Genomic DNA, 20,088 nt, shown 5'->3' with positions numbered 1-20,088 from the left:
AGCATTCTAAAAAGTGACAGCCATAGCATCCTAAAAAGGTAACAGTCACAGCATTCTAAAAAATGACAATTCTGGCACCCTAAATAAGAGACAGCCACAGCACAGCCAAAGAAAACACTAGCCCACAACACCCTAAAAGGTGACAGCCAGAGCACCTGAAAAAGTGCCCTAAATTGTACCATGCACAGCACTCTGAAAAAAAAGGGACATACATCTCGGTATAAATGACCAAAGCTCAGGCGGCAGGCAGGACACACAGGGCAGATTTTGCACAGCGCAGGTTTTGCTGCAATGTATCCGCTGCATAATCTGCATGTGTTATATTAGATTTCCAGGGACTTTGCTGCAGATTTCACCCCATGAGCTGCAAATCAGGAGCGTAAAATCCATCTGTTGTGCGTTTCATGTCCGGATTAGAGGTCGGTTTCCGCTGCAGATTTTTTTACGCCGCACCTGGATGAGAAAACGTAAAAATCCCCTCCACTGTCCGGGAATGTAATGCACTACATATACTCCACCCCAAATCTGTACGGACACTCCGCAGCGTATCCACCGCGTGTGATACTGTTCATTGTATCTAAACTGATGTGTGATACTGTTCATTGTATCTAAACTGATGTGTGATACTGTTCATTGTATCTACACTTATCATGTGTGATACTGCTGCACTGCACCTAAACCTATTGTGTGTGCTGCTGTTTCCGTCTGTCCAGGTCCAGCATGTGTTACATTGTGTATTTGTACAGTCTGATCAAACACGCAGCCAGCACTACATTCCCCATCATGTGCCGCTCCTGGCTTTCCCTCTTCTTCGGCTGCTTCCTGCTGGCACTTGCAGTTCTCTTCCAGACCACTGTGCCCATGCTGCAGTACAAGGTTCTGCCACCAGGGGGCGCTGCTGGCCTGGACAGGGCGCCTGGCTCCCCCTTCCATTCCTTGCAGCCTCCTCCGGAAGCCTTTTGTACAGGAGCTAGAAGGAGCAGGGCTTTCCAGACTGCAGCCTGGCACTACCCCTCACCTGTGAGCCTGGCACTGCCAGCTGCCTCCACTCCCCTGCAACCAGTGCCTGGTGGACCCTACATGGCCTGGGGTTGTCTGCAGCCTAGAAGAGAGGATCTCCGGGGTGCTGGGAGGTGAGTGCAGATTTTGGGGAGGGCTGGGTTCCAGTCCTGACTGTGTGCACCATTCTCCAGCCCTGCTGCCTATCCCCGGGGGCAGGCTGCACTCCCAGGTCAGATTATCCTTCTCTGGTCAGTGATGTCATGCTGGGTGCCCAGATATACGCCGGCGCAGAGTGACAGAGTCACAGCCAGGGATGATGGGCATTGTAGTCCTAAAACAGCCAGAAGTTACCGGGGCTGAGTCTCCATCCCCCCTGTTGCTGTTTCATGTCGCCCCGCTGTGCCTCCTAATTTGGGGTCCCCCTTTAGTCCCTGTTGATACATAATATTGGGGTCACAGGGTAAGGGCAGGCTGATAGTTGGGGTCCAAACACCAGGTTGTTACATTATTCTGTCTCCATGGAAGCTGAGATATGCGATGCTGTTTGTCATGTTTATACCCTAGGGAGCCACCAGTATATTTTCTTCCCCCCCCCCTTTTTTTTTTTTTGGCTTCTTCACACTGCAAGTAAAAAAAACTCCTGGTGACGTCCTCGTCTCTGGTCTCTGGTACATGGTCCTTACAAACAGCTCCCCGTATCTCGGCTTCCGTCGATGTGACGTGTCTGGATATTTATTTTATTTTTTTTAGCCCTCACCACAAAATTTGGGCAAAACTGACATAAACCCTCATATCCAGGCACGTCACACTGACTGAAGCTGAGATACGGGGAGCTGTTTGTAAGGACCATGTACCAGAGACGATGACGTCACCAGGAGTTTTATTTTTTCCAATGTGAAGAAGCCCCCCCAAAAAATTAGGGGAAGAAAATATACTGGTGGCCCCCTAGGGTATATATGTGACAAACAGCATCACATATCTCAGCTTCCTGGGAACGCGAGGTTCACTACCTGATTTTATTTTGCTTAGACCCCAAATATCAACCTGCCCTCACCCTGTAACCCTAATATAATGTATACATACGGGAGTTGCCTTACAAACAGCTCCCCGTATCTCATCTTCCATCAGTGTGACGTGTCCAGATATGAGGGTTAATGTCAGTTTTGCCCAAATTTAGTAGTTAGGACAAAAAATGTTTTACATTTTATATATTTTATAGAAGCGTCCTACATTTAAAGGGCACAGGTCGCATATATTGGGATAACCGGTCCCTTATCCCAATATATGCGACCTGTGCCCTTTAAATGTAGGACGCTTCTATAAAATATATAAAATGTAAAACATTTTTTGTCCTAACTACTAAATTTGGGCAAAACTGACATTAACCCTCATATCTGGACACACAGGAAATTCGGTGACGTTAACAGATTTGTGACCTGAATTTAGGGCGACCCCCGGGAACAAAACGCTGGTGGCGGCAGGTGTGAGGGGACTATACCTGTGACTGGTATACGGATATATATTACTGCGCGGTGCAGATGTGTCGGGGGAGCGCGGCTAATGACCTAATTTGCTGCGCCCGCCAGGGATGGCTTTTACCTTAGGGAGCGTTGCCTACGGTGTGTATATTTGTGGCTGCCATTCCATCCGGCTGCTCTATATGGAATTACAGGAAGATGTGGGAGATGGAAGTATTCACGGCGGCGGGAAGCTCTCACCGCTAAAAACTCACATATATATAAAGTTTAAAGGGGAACTCCCGTAAATAAATAAAACTTCCCACTGTTAAAAGTCTTGGAGTCGTTTAGGGCAATCCTGATGTATGGTGGCGCTGGGAAGTATATGGCGGCTTGGTATTTACATATGTATATTCTAATGGCGCTGTTATAAAGAGGAGCTGGTGGCCCCTCTTTTCCTCACTTCCTAAAACCAGAGCCGATCGATAAATCAAATGATGGTTTCTGACCAATGTAAATTATTGCTTTCATATTTTTCGAACTCTTCGCGGTGAACCCTATACTTGATATTTTTTGCTCTATCAACGGTTTACCCGAGGAAGAATGGGGAATAATCAGGGCAAAAATTGGCCATATTATGACTGGTCTATAGGCCCCTCCTCCTGGTCGATAGGCCCCTCCCCTTACTGAGGCCCCTCCTCTCAGTCTATGTGCTATTCTGGCGGTTTCTTCATCTCTTCATAAACTAACATCGTGCAGAGCTTGTGCTTATATGCACAATTGCAGTATAAAGCATGGGGGGAAGCAGAGCAGTAGCCTGAGCCTCTGATATGTCATGACGTTGATTTTTGTTTGCCTAAGACTAACAGAGGCCGACGCGATAAACAATCAGTGGATGGGATTTCTGATCTTAGAGGAAAACTTATGGATCATGGGTACATACCAGTGGAGCGCCACCTGACAACCAATCAGATGCTTTCCCTCATACTCTTTTGACCCGAAAAATGAGAGCTGCAATCTAGTCTTGGTTGGCGCGGACAGTGGCCCAGATTCAGGTAGATTTGCCCATTACTTACACCTGAGCCGCTCAGCTGAATTTCTCTGCGCTGGAGCAATTTTGCCAAATTGCCACCTGATTCAGGAATCGTTTGTTCATTTAATTTGCTCCTGTTTAAGGCAAAGCTGAGGGCGCAAGGCCGTGCAAGTCAAAGTGGGTGTGCCCCTATGTAAATGAGGAATTTTCGGCTCAGCAGAGGTTTGCTAGCATAATTTCAGGGCAAATCCTGCTCAGCTGCTTGCACTGAGCAAATAAATAGGAGCAGACTTGCGCAGGTTCTTTGCTGAATTTCATCCTGCTTTTTCCTACCCCCCCCTGAGCAAGGAAATTCAGCCCTTTTGCAAGACATGGCACCTCCCAAAGGGACCAAAATAAGGAAGGCCAACTTTGTGGCTGCAGAGATGGACATCCTGATTGCTGCACTCCAGCAGCATAAGGAAGTCCTATATGGTGCCCAGCGGGCAAACACCACCATTGCCCAAAGGAGGGCTATATATGAAGCCATTGCCCTGGACATCAATGCCCTGGGTAATGAAGTGCGTACCTGGGATGACATCCAGAAGAAATTAAATGATATGAGACATTTGGCCATCTTTTGCTAACTTGCCCCTGCTTTTAACAGGAGCAAGTTTGCCCAGGGAAAAAAGCTTGCACGCTTCCAGCGCAAGATGCGCATCACACGCGCATGTTTCTGAATCATCGGCAGTACCTAATTTGCATATTCGCTGAGGGAATTCCATGAAGGCGCAACTTACACCCCGCGCAAAATTGCACGAAAATTGCGCAGGAACAGCTAGGCTGCGTGCGCGGGAAAATGGCCGCATTTCAGGCTTAACTGGTTTACAGAATCAGCCGCAAATTTGCATAGGAGCAAATCAGTACTTGCGCGGCGCAAATCACACTTGTTCCCGCGCAAGTGCTTCTTGAATCTGGGCCAGTGTCTGTAGTCTTCATTTCTATGGACTGAATTTTTAGTCTTGGTTGCTATGGAGAGTATAGCCTGCCTAGCTTGTTATAGACAGTATTGCCATTCTAGGTTGTTATGGGCAGTGTCTCTAGTCTTGGTTGTTTAGTTACTATGAACAATATTGCCAGCCTTGGTTGCTATGGTGGGCAGTATCTCCAGTCTTGGTTTCTATGGATGCCATCTCTAGTCATGGTTGCAACTTGCTATGAACAGTGTCTGTAGTCTTGGTTGCTATGGTTTATCTCCAGTCACGGTTGCTATGGACAGTGTCTGTAGTCTTGGTTGCTATCGTGGACAGTATTGCCAGTGTTGGTTGTTATGGACGGTATCTCCAGTCTTAGTTCCTATGGTTTATCTCCAGTCTTTGTTGCTATGGATGGTATCTCCAGTTGCGGTTCCTATGGACAGTGTCTGTAGTCTTGGTTGCTATGGTGGACAGCATTGCCAGTGTTAGTTGTTATGGACAGTATCTCCAGTCTTGGTTGCTATGGACAGTGTCTGTAGTCTTGGTTGCTTTCATGTACAGTATTGCCAGTGTTGGTTGTTATGGACGGTATCTCCAGTCTTGGTTTATCTTCAGTCTTGGTTGCTATGGATGGTAGCTCCAGTTGCGGTTGCTATGGACGGTATCTCCAGTTGTGGTTGCTATGGACAGTGTCTGTAGTCTTGATTGCTATGTTGGACAGTACTGCCAGTGTTGCTTGTTATGGATGGTATCTCCAGTCTTGGTTGCTATGGACGGTATTTCCAGTCTTGGTTGCTATGGTGGACAGTATCTCCATTCTTGGTTGCTATGGATGGTATTTCCAGTCTTGGTTGCTATGGATGGTATTTCCAGTCTTGGTTGCTATGGATGGTATCTCCAGTCTTGGTTGCTATGGATGGTATCTCCAGTCTTGGTTGCTATGGATGGTATCGCCAGTCTTAGTTGCTATGGTGGACAGTATCTCCATTCTTGGTTGCTATGGATGGTATTTCCAGTCTTGGTTGCTATGGATGGTATCTCCAGTCTTGGTTGCTATGGATGGTATCTCCAGTCTTGGTTGCTATGGATGGTATCTCCAGTCTTGGTTGCTATGGATGGTATCTCCAGTCTTAGTTGCTATGGTGGACAGTATCTCCATTCTTGGTTGCTATGGACGGTATTTCCAGTCTTGGTTGCTATGGATGGTATCTCCAGTCTTAATTACTATGGACAGTATCTGGGTGGTATACCTGGCGTCTCCCTTCAGATCAGTCAAGGTCCTGGGGAGGAATATTATTTACCTCCTGTTGGCCACTTCAATTAAGTGGTCATGGACCCCCTTTCTCTTCCGAGGTGAGGGTCCAAGGGATGAGGTCCGCACCTATCAGGCGTTTGCGGCCTATCCCTCAGGGGCAGGATGCATCTGTTACCCCTGCACTCCTTACACTGAGATAAGCGAGGTGTGTCTGGCAGCCGCTTATCTCCATCCTGAAAAATGAGGCAGGACAAAGGATAGATGCGTGTGAAGCATGGATTTATTTTTTAACCAGTTCCTCCCCGGGCGGGTGTTGTATGGTCAGCGGGTTACCGTCCAGTCGCTCTCAGCTGTTTCGTGTGAGCAGCTGCCGGTTGTGCGCTCCGCTCTTAGCCGCCTTCTCCCCCCAGAGAGAGAGGAGTGAGGAGGCTTTGATAAAAGAACTAGACGGCTTTTATTATTCCCTTGAGGCGAGCAAAGGAAATCTATACTGGAATCTCTCAGTAACACTAAGCGGACTTTTTTATCCTTGGCGGTTTTAATTGAGAGGGCTGAGTGCCTCAGCGCGGATGGAAATATCTGGAATGAAAAACATATATATATATTCTTAACCCCTACTTGGCTGGCGCCCCACAATTTGCAATCACTCCAGAATCCGTCAAATTCTCAGACAGCCTAATTGTTTGGGGATTAGATCAGTGGAACATGAGGCATTAGCAGGCAGCAGTCTGGGGAGGCCAAATGGCCTGGTCTGTAACCTCCTGAGAGGGGACGGCTGGGTCAGCAGCACAGTTGTTTTGCGGTTTGCAGTCTGGAGCTTTGCACATTGCAGTAAAAAAAAAAATGACATAAGTCTGTACAGAGGGAACTGGAAGGAGGTATAATATTAGAAACAGCTCCGAGTAGCGTCTGAAAAATATTTTTCGGATTGCATGTTCTTCTATGGAGGGGGGTGTACTATAGTGTCCAATTTCTTCTTAAAAGGCAATTACAGTCATTATTGATATTGATGTGGAGCATAAATTATTCATGAGATACATGGTATGGACATTATTAAACTACTATTGTACTGCCCCTATGTACAAGAATATAACTACTATAATACTGCCATCTATGTACAAGAATATAACTACTATAATACTGCCTCCTATGTACAAGAATATATCTACTATAATACTGCCCCTATATACAAGAATATAACTACTATAATACTGCTCCTATGTACAAGAATATAACTACTATAATACTGCTCCTATGTACAGGAATATAACTACTATAATACTGCCTCCTATGTACAAGAATATAGCTACTATAATACTGCTCCTATGTACAAGAATATAGCTACTATAATACTGCTCCTATGTACAAGAATATAACTGCTATAATACTGCCTCCTATGTACAAGAATATAACTACTATAATACTTTCTCCTATGTACAAGAATATAACTACTATAATACTGCTCTTATGTACAAGAATATAACTACTATAATACTGCTCCTATGTACAAGAGTATAACTACTATAATACTGTCTCCTATGTACAATTATATAACTACTATAATACTGTCTCCTATGTGCATGAATATAACTACTATAATACTGTCTCCTATGTACAAGAATATAACTACTATAATACTGCCCCTATGTACAAGAACGTAACTACTATAATACTGCTCCTATGTACAAGAACATAACTACTATAATACTACCTCCTATGTACAGGAATATAACTACTATAATACTGCTCCTATGTACAAGAATATAACTACTATAATACTGTCTCCTATGTACAAGAATATAACTACTATAATACTGTCTCCTATGTGCATGAATATAACTACTATAATACTGCTCCTATGTACAAGAATATAACTACTATAATACTGCTTCTATGTACAAGAATATAACTACTATAATACTGCCTCCTATGTACAAGAATATAACTACTATAATACTGCCTCCCATGTACAAGAATATAACTACTATAATACTGCTCCTATGTACAAGAATATAACTACTATAATACTGCTCCTATGTACAAGAATATAACTACTATAATACTGCTCCTATGTGCATGAATATAACTACTATAATACTGCTCCTATGTGCATGAATATAACTACTATAATACTGCTTCTATGTCCAAGAATATAACTACTATAATACTGCCTCCTATGTACAAGAATATAACTACTATAATACTGCTCCTATGTACAAGAATATAACTACTATAATACTGCTCCTATGTGCATGAATATAACTACTATAATACTGCTTCTATGTCCAAGAATATAACTACTATAATACTGCTCCTATGTACAAGAATACAACTACTATAATACTGCTTCTATGTACAAGAATATAACTACTATAATACTGCTCCTATGTACAAGAATATAACTACTATAATACTGCCTCCTATGTACAAGAATATAACTACTATAATACTGCCTCCTATGTTCAAGAATATAACTACTATAATACTGCCTCCTATGTACAGGGATATAACTACTATAATACTGCTCCTATGTACAAGAATATAACTACTATAATACTGCTCCTATGTACAAGAATATAACTACTATAATACTGCCTCCTATGTACAAGAATATAACTACTATAATACTGCCTCCTATGTACAAGAATATAACTACTATAATACTGCCTCCTATGTACAGGAATATAACTACTATAATACTGCCTCCTATGTACAAGAATATAACTACTATAATACTGCCTCCTATGTACAAGAATATAACTACTATAATACTGCCTCCTATGTACAAGAATATAACTACTATAATACTGCCCCTATGTACAAGAATATAACTACTATAGTACTGCCTCCTATGTACAAGAATCTAACTACTATAATACTGCCTCCTATGGACAAGAATATAACTGCTATAATACTGCCCCCTATGTACAAGAATATAACTACTATAATACTGCCCCCTATGGACAAGAATACAACTACTATAATACTGCTCCTATGTACAAGAATATAACTACTATAATACTGCTCCTATGTACAAGAATATAACTACTATAATACTGCCTCCTATGTACAAGAATATAACTACTATAATACTGCCTCCTATGTTCAAGAATATAACTACTATAATACTGCCTCCTATGTACAGGGATATAACTACTATAATACTGCTCCTATGTACAAGAATATAACTACTATAATACTGCTCCTATGTACAAGAATATAACTACTATAATACTGCCTCCTATGTACAAGAATATAACTACTATAATACTGCCTCCTATGTACAGGAATATAACTACTATAATACTGCCTCCTATGTACAAGAATATAACTACTATAATACTGCCTCCTATGTACAAGAATATAACTACTATAATACTGCCCCTATGTACAAGAATATAACTACTATAGTACTGCCTCCTATGTACAAGAATCTAACTACTATAATACTGCCTCCTATGGACAAGAATATAACTGCTATAATACTGCCCCCTATGTACAAGAATATAACTACTATAATACTGCCCCCTATGTACAGGAATATAACTACTATAATACTGCTCCTATGGACAAGAATATAACTACTATAATACTGCTCCTATGTACAAGAATATAACTACTATAATACTCCTCCTATGTACAAGACTATAACTACTATAATACTGCTCCTATGTACCACAATGTAAATGATTGGCGTCTCTCATTGATCCTGTAAGGTGCTAGTTGGTTGCACTTGCACACATTGCCGTGCACATAGCAGTAAGATATGATATAGTATATGGCACTTTGTCTTTTACGAGTCCTGTTGTTTGAGAATGGAATCAGAAGTGCAATTTAGCTTTTTCACATTGGCTCGGTATGGAAGTGGATCTGGGGGGGTTAAATTTCTGGCATGCTCGCGGTAATCAGAGGCAGGCACAGTAGGGCTGCGGCTTAAAATCATGTCCTCGGGAGTTCCTGGGCAGAGAAATCCATGGATCTCACCACAAAACCCATCTCTCAGGCGGATGTAACCGCACGCCGAGAGATTCACCTGGATTAACCCATGTCTGATTGGGGGGGTCCTGGAGAAAGCAGGGGGTCTCCTGTTAGCTCTGCCCGCTCCTGGAAGTCTTGCCTTGGCTCTGATAGCGGGATTTTTATGATACAGCAGTGCAGACTTGTTATTGCGGCAGTGGAGTACAGAGGGGGCTTCATAGCAAACCCAAAATGTGGCCCCCTGCTGGTCTGCCTCACGCTATCACGTCAACATCCCAGGCCCATGGCTTGTTGCCCGAGCACTCCCTTCTCACCCCCTAAAGCAGATATGGGGCGGTATTACCCACCGAATCCCCCCCTCACTTGTTCGGAAGTATTACTGTAGATGTGGAGAGGTGGAGCGCTATGCAGGTTCAAATGACCCATAGGAAAGGGGGGGGGGGTGGCACCAGTCTCAGGGGGCCCCCCTCTTGTCATGGGCACCAGCTGCATGGGTCACCGCTCCTTGTAGGTAAATTTGCTCTTTACTCTTGGGACTGAATGGACAATTAAAGGTTCCACCACGTGAGGGGCCCTTAGTAAAACACCACAGGGGCCAGAATGCACATAAATCTACCAGAGGCGGATAAATGTTCTCCTGCGCACGTCCCGCCTGTCTGTAGGACCGCTGAAGCGCGTTGCCGTCAGTCACTTTTAGATGACATTTGCTGGAATGATTGATAACAGAAAGCAATAGTTCACACTCTGCTGCATCAGGGAGATATTATAGACTGTGAGATTCCTGTCATCTGGAACCCGGTGATCCGGAACGCCAGGAGAAACTGCTGAGGGCAATAATCGTCACATCATCGGGCGTTACGTGAGGGCGAGATATCGCCTCCTGTATCATGGCCACTTACCCCTGATATTAATCTAGTGCAATGGTGGCGAACCTATGGCACGGGTGCTAGAGGCGGCACTCGGAGCCCTCTCTGTGGGCACCCACGCCCTGGAAAAAGTCTATGCTGTACCAATATGCCTTTTCCTGCCCTTTATCAGCGCAGGGCGCACTATGAACGGCGCAGGCGGCGCACTGAATGTAGGCTAGAGGATATACTAGATTAGACTGTAGTATTCAGGTTAAATTGCCATATTGGAACTTTGTGATAAATAAGTGGGTTTTGGGTTGCAGTTTGGGCACTCGGCCTGTAAAAGGTTAGCAATCTAGTGGATGTGAATACATTTATGGGGTCTGGTCTGGGGTCTGATATTAATACTAAGGTATATTCTGGGTTCTGATGTTAATACTAAGGTCTAGTCTGGAGTCTGATATTAATACTGAGATCTGGTCTGCGGTCTAATATTAATATAGAGGTCTGGTCTGAGGTCTGATATTAATACTGAGGTCTGGTCTGGAGTCTGATATTAATACTGAGGTCTGGTCTGGAGTCTGATATTAATACTGAGTTCTGGTCTGGAGTCTGATATTAATACTGAGGTCTGGTCTGGAGTCTGATATTAATACTGAGGTCTGGTCTGGAGTCTGATATTAATACTAAGGTCTAGTCTGGAGTCTGATATTAATACTAAGGTCTAGTCTGGAGTCTGATATTAATACTGAGGTCTGGTCTGGAGTCTGATATTAATACTGAGGTCTGGTCTGGAGTCTGATATTAATACTGAGGTCTGGTCTGGAGTCTGATATTAATACTGAGGTCTGGTCTGGAGTCTGATATTAATACTGAGGTCTGGTCTGGAGTCTGATATTAATACTGAGGTCTGGTCTGGAGTCTGATATTAATACTGAGGTCTGGTCTGGAGTCTGATATTAATACTGAGGTCTGGTCTGGAGTCTGATATTAATACTGAGGTCTGGTCTGGAGTCTGATATTAATACTGAGGTCTGGTCTGGAGTCTGATATTAATACTGAGGTCTGGTCTGGAGTCTGATATTAATACTGAGGTCTGGTCTGGAGTCTGATATTAATACTGAGGTCTGGTCTGGAGTCTGATATTAATACTGAGGTCTGGTCTGGAGTCTGATATTAATACTGAGGTCTGGTCTGGAGTCTGATATTAATACTGAGGTCTGGTCTGGAGTCTGATATTAATACTGAGGTCTGGTCTGGAGTCTGATATTAATACTGAGGTCTGGTCTGGAGTCTGATTATAATACTGAGGTCTGGTCTGGAGTCTGATTATAATACTGAGATCTGGCATGGAGTCTGATATTAATACTGAGGTCTGGCATGGAGTCTGATATTAATACTGAGGTCTGGTCTGCAGTCTGATATTAATACCAAGGTCTGGTCTGCAGTCTGAAATTAATATAGGGTCCAAAGGCGGGCTGGGAACTTAAAGTGGTCCTGGAAAAAACCTACAAGTGGTCCCATGTTGTAGGTGGATCCAAATGACAAAAGGTAGGGCAACAAGTAGGTGGGGTCAGCAATACCATAGTGCAAAATCCCATCCCATCAGAACCTTATCCACATTGAAGCACAATATATTGCCCCAAAAGCCGTCCCTCTGTGGTGGCCATCAATAGATGCCATTTGCTGGCCTCCTCCTATCTAACTAAGGTATGGAGCAGGGGGCTTAATAGGTGAGATGAGGGCCACAGCAGTTGAGTTCAGAAGGATATTTGTGGTCGTTGGACAAGTATATGAGTACTTGATTTTCACAGCCAGAGGCAGAGAGGAACACTTGAGCGGCCCCCTGGGCATCGGCCCACTGGGAAATTGTAGGCGTCTGGTCTGGGGTCTGAATATATTTAGTGGTCTGGGGTCTGAATACATTAAGGGGTCTGGTCTGGGGTCTGAATACATTTAGGGGTCTGGTCTGGGGTCTGAATACATTTAGGGGTCTGGTCTGGGGTCTGAATACATTTAGGGGTCTGGTCTGGGGTCTGAATACATTTAGGGGTCTGGTCTGGGGTCTGAATACATTTAGGGGTCTGGTCTGGGGTCTGAATACATTTAGGGGTCTGGTCTGGGGTCTGAATACATTTAGGGGTCTGGGGTCTGAATATATTTAGTGGTCTGGTCTGAGGTGTCATATTAATATAGAGGTCAGGGGTTTGATATTGATATAGGGGTCTGAATAGCCATGCCACTCCCACAGAAGGCCATTCCCATTCTGCCCGGCTTCCCCAGGTTGACGTCTCCGTAATTGACCGAGTTTTTTGTTATAATAGGGTTCATGCCCTTTAAGGTTATTTTGAAGCCTAGTCGCGGGCACCAGGCCGCGTTCCATTACGTCGCCAGACTGCAGAGGACGCGGAGGAGCTTCTGAATCATTTGACAGAGTTCAGCGCATCTCAGCGGGGAGTTGATGGTATGAGCAGGACATTCTGCTGCAGAGCTAAACGCTCGCCTCCTACAAAGCAGCTTTGTCTCGCTCGCCGCCTTCTCATCTGTGATCCAGGGCTGATAACGCTGCGCCGCCGACAGATTTTTCCGTTGCCAGGCAGATGTGCCGTCACCGTCCTTGGGGCTGGTACCGGCAGCCCGGCGTCCATGTGGAGGTCTCAGAGTGGCGTATGCAGCTGCTGCCTTAAGTCTCTTTCCCTTTTGTGAGTAGGATGCAGGCGCGGCGGTGTCACCGTGCGCTGCCAGCTAGCAGAGTACACCAAAGCCTGCCAACTCTATCGCTTGTAGCGCGCAGTGTATGGTGCCACCGCCACGTCGCCGTCTTATCTCCAGCTGCCTATATATAAAACAAAAGACAGAAATGATCAGCAATATTCCGACGCCATATAAAACTGTATTTCTGGCTTTATTCCTATAATCCGGCGCCTGATCCAGAAATTCTGCTAATCCAGGCCTAGTCTCATGTAGATTGGATCAGAACCTGCAGGAAAGGATGGGAACCTCAACCTCGTAACTGAGATGACACGGTCCATACTCACCGACGTTGGTAAATTCGGGGACACAAACCCACCTGGGAGCACCCACTTCTGGGTGCGGCTTCCCTAACCCACACCCATTTTTAGCCCAGGACTGCTTGAATTTGCCAAGATTGTCTCTGAAAAATGAGTGACAGTCCAAGAAAGTTCAGGAGTTTTGGCAAGTATCCAGGGAGTAATTGTTAGCCCGTGCTTGAAATTTTGAATCATTTGTCATAATCATGCCGGATTATTGGAATGTTCCTGTAAAAGCTGCGGGACACAGGTGTCAACTGTCAGGACTCCATGTAATTAGGCCCTGGAGAACCTGCAACATATTGATGTTACCCATTGCGACCAATCAAATTACAGATTTCATATGGAGGCTAGGAAACCAGCCCAGAAAACCCAGAAGGTGTATACAGCCCTCGCCAAGGGGAGCTCAGGAACTTACTGCATGCAGAATATTACAGCCACCACTAGGGGGAGCTTAGGAGATTATTGTATACAGATATATACAGCCACCACTAGGGAGAGCTAGAGCGCACAGGATCTTACTGCATGTAGATATATGCAGCCTTCACTAGGGGGAGCTCAGGAGATTACTGTAAAAAGTTATATACAGCCACTACTAGGGAGAGCTAGGGGAGCGCAGGATCTTTCTGCATATAGATATATACAGCTTCCACTAGGAAGTGCTAGGGAGCGCAGGATCTTACTGCATGTAGATATATACAGCTTCCACTAGGGGGAGCTCAGGAGATTACTGTAAAAAGATATACACAGCCTTCACTAGGGGGACCTCATGAGATTACAGCCACCACTAGGAGGAGCTCAGGAATTTACTGCATACAGATAAAGACAGCCCCCACTGAGGGAGCTCAGGAGCTTACTGCATACAGATATATACATCTACTACTAGGGGATCTCAGGAGCCTACTGCATACATAAATACAACATCCACTAGGGGGAGCTCAGGACATTAATGCATGCATATATATACAGCCACCACTAAAGGGAGCTCAGGAGATTACTGCATGCAGATATATACAGCCACCACTAGAGGGAGCTCAGGAGATTACTGCGTACAGATATATACAGCCACCACTAGGGGGAGCTCAGGACATTAATGCATGCATATATATACAGCCACCACTAGAGGGAGCTCAGGAGATTACTGCGTACAAATATATACAGCCACCACTAGGGAGAGCTCAGGAGCTTACTGCATACAGATAAATACAGCCACCACTAGGGGAAGTTCAGGAGCTTACTGCATATAGATATATACAGCCACCACTAGAGGGAGCTCACAATCTTACTGAATGCAGATTTATAAAGCCACCAGTAGGGAGAGCTAGGGAGTACAAGATCTTATTGCATGTAGATAAATACAGCCACCACTAGGGAGAGCTAGAGCGCACAGGAAATTACTGCATGCAGATATATGCAGCCACCACTAGGGAGCGCAGGATCTTACTGCATGTAGATATATACAGCCACCACTAGGGGGAGCTCAGGAGATTACTGTAAAAAGTTATATACAGCCACTACTAGGGAGAGCTAGGGAGCGCAGGATCTTTCTGCATATAGATATATACAGCTTCCACTAGGAAGTGCTAGGGAGCGCAGGATCTTACTGCATGTAGATATATACAGCTTCCACTAGGGGGAGCTCAGGAGATTACTGTAAAAAGATATACACAGCCTTCACTAGGGGGACCTCATGAGATTACAGCCACCACTAGGAGGAGCTCAGGAATTTACTGCATACAGATAAAGACAGCCCCCACTGAGGGAGCGCAGGATCTTACTGCATGTAGATATATACAGCTTCCACTAGGGGGAGCTCAGGAGATTACTGTAAAAAGATATACACAGCCTTCACTAGGGGGACCTCATGAGATTACAGCCACCACTAGGGGGAGCTCAGGAATTTACTGCATACAGATAAAGACAGCCCCCACTGAGGGAGCTCAGGAGCTTACTGTATACAGATATATACATCTACTACTAGGGGATCTCAGGAGCCTACTGCATACATAAATACAACATCCACTAGGGGGAGCTCAGGAGATTACTACATACAGATATATACAGCCACCACTAGAGGGAGCTCAGGAGCTTACTGCATACAGATATATACAGCCACCACTAGGGAGAGCTCAGGAGATTACTACATACAGATATATACAGCCACCACTAGGGGGAGCTCAGGAGATTACTGCATACAGATATATGCAGCCACCACTAGGGGAAGCTCAGGAGATTACTGCATACGGATATATACAGCCACAACTAGAGGGAGCTCAGGAGATTACTGCATACAGATATATACAGCCACCACTAGAGGGTGCTCAGGAGCTTACTACATACAGATATATACAGCCACCACTAGGGGGAGCTCAGGAGATTACTATATACAGCCACCACTAGAGGGAGCTCAGGAGATTACTGCATACAGATATATACAGCCACCACTAGGGGGGAGCTCAGGAGCTTACTATATACAGCCACCATTAGAGGGAGCTTAGGAGATTACTGCATACAGGTATATACAGCCACCACTAGGGGGGAGCTCAGGAGCTTACTGCATACAGATATATACAGCCACCACTAGGGAGAGCTCAGGAGATTACTGCATACATAAATACAACATCCACTAGGGGGAGCACAGGAGATTACTACCTACAGATATGTATAGCTACCACTAGGGGGAGCTCAGGAGATTACTGCATACAGATATATACAGCCACCACTCAAGGGAGCTCAGAATCCAGATATATACAGCTTCCGTTAGGGGCAGCTCAGGAGCATAGTTTTTTATTGAGTTCACTGTATAAACTGTTTGCAGTGAGCTCCTGAGCTCCCTCTAGTGGTGGCTGTAGATATTACAACTTTTAGCATTTAGCGCTATGTCTATGCAGGGGATTCAGGCCAACGAGGTTAAGAGGTAGACATTTGCTTCAATGAATTCTTTTTACCCCGTGATCTATCCTACGCATCCCCCCAGTTTCCACGTATGTGATACGCCCTCTGCCAGCACATGAAGGGTTAGCCCCCCTTGTAGATCAGAGCTGTATATACATCCATTTTCTCTGAGATTTTCATCTTACGAGCTCAGAAAGTGCCTGAAATTGCAGCATTCCCCGAGCGCCATAACAAAAGAAGCCATCGGGTTGCTATGGGTTACCGCACGATTTCTACCTCCGATTTCTACTCCTTTTATACAAAACCTGGAATCGTTTAAGTCTCCATTATATAAAGCCAGAGATTTATTAGACGGAGAGGAGCCTGAAATAAATGGCGCTTATAGATTGCGGGAAAAATAAAACGTGAGGTGAAGGGAAATAGCGAGATCAAAGGAAGCCCCGTCGGCCAGACATCTGGATTCATTTTATCCGCTTTTCCGTATATCGCGGCTCCGCTCTGTCCCTGGATTCTATTTCGCTTAAAGTCTATGGCTGGAGCTCACCCCAATATCCCTCTCGTCTCATGTCACAGGGGGCAGGAAGCTGAGGTATGAGGGGCTGTCTGGTGGGGTCCTCACACTGTTCTGGGGGTAACTGTGCAAGGTAGTCACAGGGATGCAGGAAGCTGAGATATGAGGGGCTGTCTGGTGGGGTCCTCACGCTGTTCTAGGGGTCCCTGTGCTGTGACATGGGGAGAATGAGGTAGTCATCAGTATTTTAGCTCCTCTGCTACGATTTAATATCAATATATGATTGGGGGGGGTCTGACTTTTGGGGTTGCTTCAAAAAGCAGTATCCTCCCTGAAAACAGCACTTTATGAACGTTTTCTGTGCCTGGCGCCAGGATGCCGCATCATCAGCCGCACATTCAGGGAGTCGCCATGTGTTGTTGGGGGCGTGGCTTACAAAGTGGGTGTGGCCTGCGAAGGGGGCATGTTTATGACCCAAAAAATTCTCTGTTGCAATCTTCTGAAATCAGTATGGCTTATGACAGGTCACCAATGTTTGGTCATTGGGGTGGGGGTCAGACCTCCAGGACTCCTGGCGATCACCGTAATTAAAGGGGGGGGTCCCATTTGTACATCAATAGGATAGGTGATAAATGTCCGATAGGAGTGGGTCCCATCCAGAACAGGACTCCGCCTTCTCCATTCACTGCTTTGGGACCTCTGAACATAGCTGATCACCAACCCGAATATTTTTGGCGGTGAATAGTGAAAGCCGCGCATGTGCGGTGTGCTCATCGTCTGCGTTGGGACCTCTTTCTTGATATAGGAGCGGGTGCCAGAGACGGTACCCGCACCTATGGGACATTTACGAAATATCCTATCAATATGTAACTTGTGTCTAGATGGGAAACCGCCTTTAAGGGGCGCTGTGCCCCCTTCATTGTTTACAATGACACAACGGCTTGTCCTATTCAGTCACGGATTAACTGCGTTACCAGGTACAGACCCTCTGTTGTAGTGATCATTGGGGGTCCGGATGTTGTTACCCCACTGAACATGGATAAGGGGATTAGAGATAAGATTAGGTCGTCGGAGGACCCCTTTAGCGCCACAACCTAGTGATACATCATCAGTCACCATTACCCCGAGCCTCATCATACAGATTTTGCATGGGAGTCCCAGATCCTAAGTTAGCCCCCTGCATTGAGTGCATGGTGGGGTCCATGTTAAATAAAGGGGGCATCGGGAAAACTTTTCTGTCCCTTTAAGAGGAATCAGCTTTGGTGCCACATGCCAAGGGCAGCAATAGAATAACCTAGAATGGGATTCTCACCTCCCCATCCATACATCTGCATTTGTGTGAACTGACGCGTTTCGCGGCTCGGTCATGACACACATAGCGTTAATAACGCTACAGTATGCGCCCACTTTTGTCCTGCCCGGCAGCAGCCTCCCTGTGCATGCTCGGTCTGCCGCGTGTGTTTCTGAGGATGTGTGTGGGGCACGGAGCCCGCTAATCTCTTTTTAATTGGTGTGCTCGGAACGGCTGGGTAGAGAAATGACAAAACCCTTCGACAAGAAGGCTCATGCCTCTGCAACACATTCATCTTCTGTTCTGTAGCGCACGGGGAACAGGCACCTTCTGCAAAGGAACAGCTAATCCCCAGCTCAGCGCTCGCAGGGCGCACCGCGTGTGAGGCCGAATCAGGAGGAAGTTCTGATATTTATTTTCAGGTCCTTAGAGGTCCGGCGAAACGCGTTGCGGCATTGATTCCTGTCTCCTCTGCTGAGAGAACCCGCAGACATTTTCTTTTGGTTTCTCCTTCTTTGTCAACAGGAAAAGGAAAAAAAAAAAAAGGCTTTTTATTATGAGGGGGTTTCCATTTGGAAGCATCATTGATTATAATGGAGCCGGGTCAGGCACAACTGAAATCACTGACCCTTCTGAAGGAGCGAGATCCCCGACATGCATTACTGAGCACCACAGCCCTATTGTTCTAGAAACAAATGAGGTCTATCTATCATTATCTATCTATCTATCTATCTATCATCATATCTATCCAATATCTACACTGAACAAAAAATTAAACACAACACTTTCGGTTTTGCTCCAATTTTGCATGAGCTGAACTCAAAGATCTGAAACATTTTCTACAGACACAAAAGACCCATTACTCTCAAATATTGTTCACAAATCCATGTTAGTGAGAACTTCTCCTTTGCCGAGATAATCCATCCCACCTCACAGGTGTGGCATATCAAGGTGCTGATTAGACAGCATGAATATTGCACAGGTGTGCCTTAGACTGCCCACAATAAAAGGCCACTCTGAAATGTGCACCTTTTGCCTTACTGGGGGGGGTCAGAAAACCAGTCTGTATCTGGTGTGGCCACTATTTTACATCTCCGTGGTATAGAGTTGATCAGGTTGGTGATTGTGGCCGGTTGAATGGTGGTCCACTCCTCTTCAATAGCTGCGAAGTTGCAGAATATTGGCAGGAACTGGAACACGCTGTCGTATGCGCCGATCCAGAGCGTCCCAAACATGCTCAATGGGTGACGTGTCCGGTGAGTATGCTGGCCGTGCAATAACTGGGATGTTTTCAGCTTCCAGGAATTGTGTACAGATCCTTGCAATATGGGGCCGTGCATTATCCTGCTGCAACATGAGGCGATGGTCGTGGATGAACGGCACAACAATGGGCCTCAGGATCTGGTCACGGTATCTCCGTGCATTCACAATGCCATCAATAAAATGCCCCTGTGTTCGTTGTCCATAACATACACCTGCCCATACCACAACCCCACCGCCACCATGGGCCACTCCATCCACAACGCTGACGTCAGCAAACCGCTCACCCACACGACGCCACACACGCTGTCTGCCATCTGCCCTGAACAGTGAAAACCGGGACTCATCTGTGAACAGAACGCCTCTCCAACGTGCCAGACGCCATCGAATGTGAGCATTTGCCCACTTAAGTCGGTTACGACGACAAACTGCAGTCAGGTCCAGACCCCGATGAGGACGACGAGCAGATGAGCTTCCCCGAGACGGTTTCTGACAGTTTGTGCAGAAATTCTTTGGTTATGCGAACCGACTGTTGCTGCAGCTGTCCGGGTG

General features: G+C 45.5%; 1 protein-coding gene across 2 annotated transcripts in view; it reads left to right on the top strand.

Moving 5' to 3' along the window:
• Positions 1–979: 979 nt before the first annotated feature.
• RAI1 (retinoic acid induced 1) overlaps positions 980–20,088 on the top strand; it is a 112,491-nt gene continuing 93,382 nt past the window's right edge. For both annotated transcript variants that reach the window (XM_044303337.1, XM_044303336.1), the window contains exon 1: positions 980–1,133. The gene's annotated coding sequence lies outside the window, so the exon portion shown is untranslated. The remainder of the gene's footprint in view (positions 1,134–20,088) is intronic.

Source organism: Bufo gargarizans, chromosome 8 (assembly GCF_014858855.1).
Source record: "Bufo gargarizans isolate SCDJY-AF-19 chromosome 8, ASM1485885v1, whole genome shotgun sequence".
NCBI lineage: Eukaryota > Metazoa > Chordata > Amphibia > Anura > Bufonidae > Bufo > Bufo gargarizans.
The sequence above is the reverse complement of the archived record's forward strand: the minus strand, read 5'-3'. Positions and strand labels throughout refer to the sequence as shown.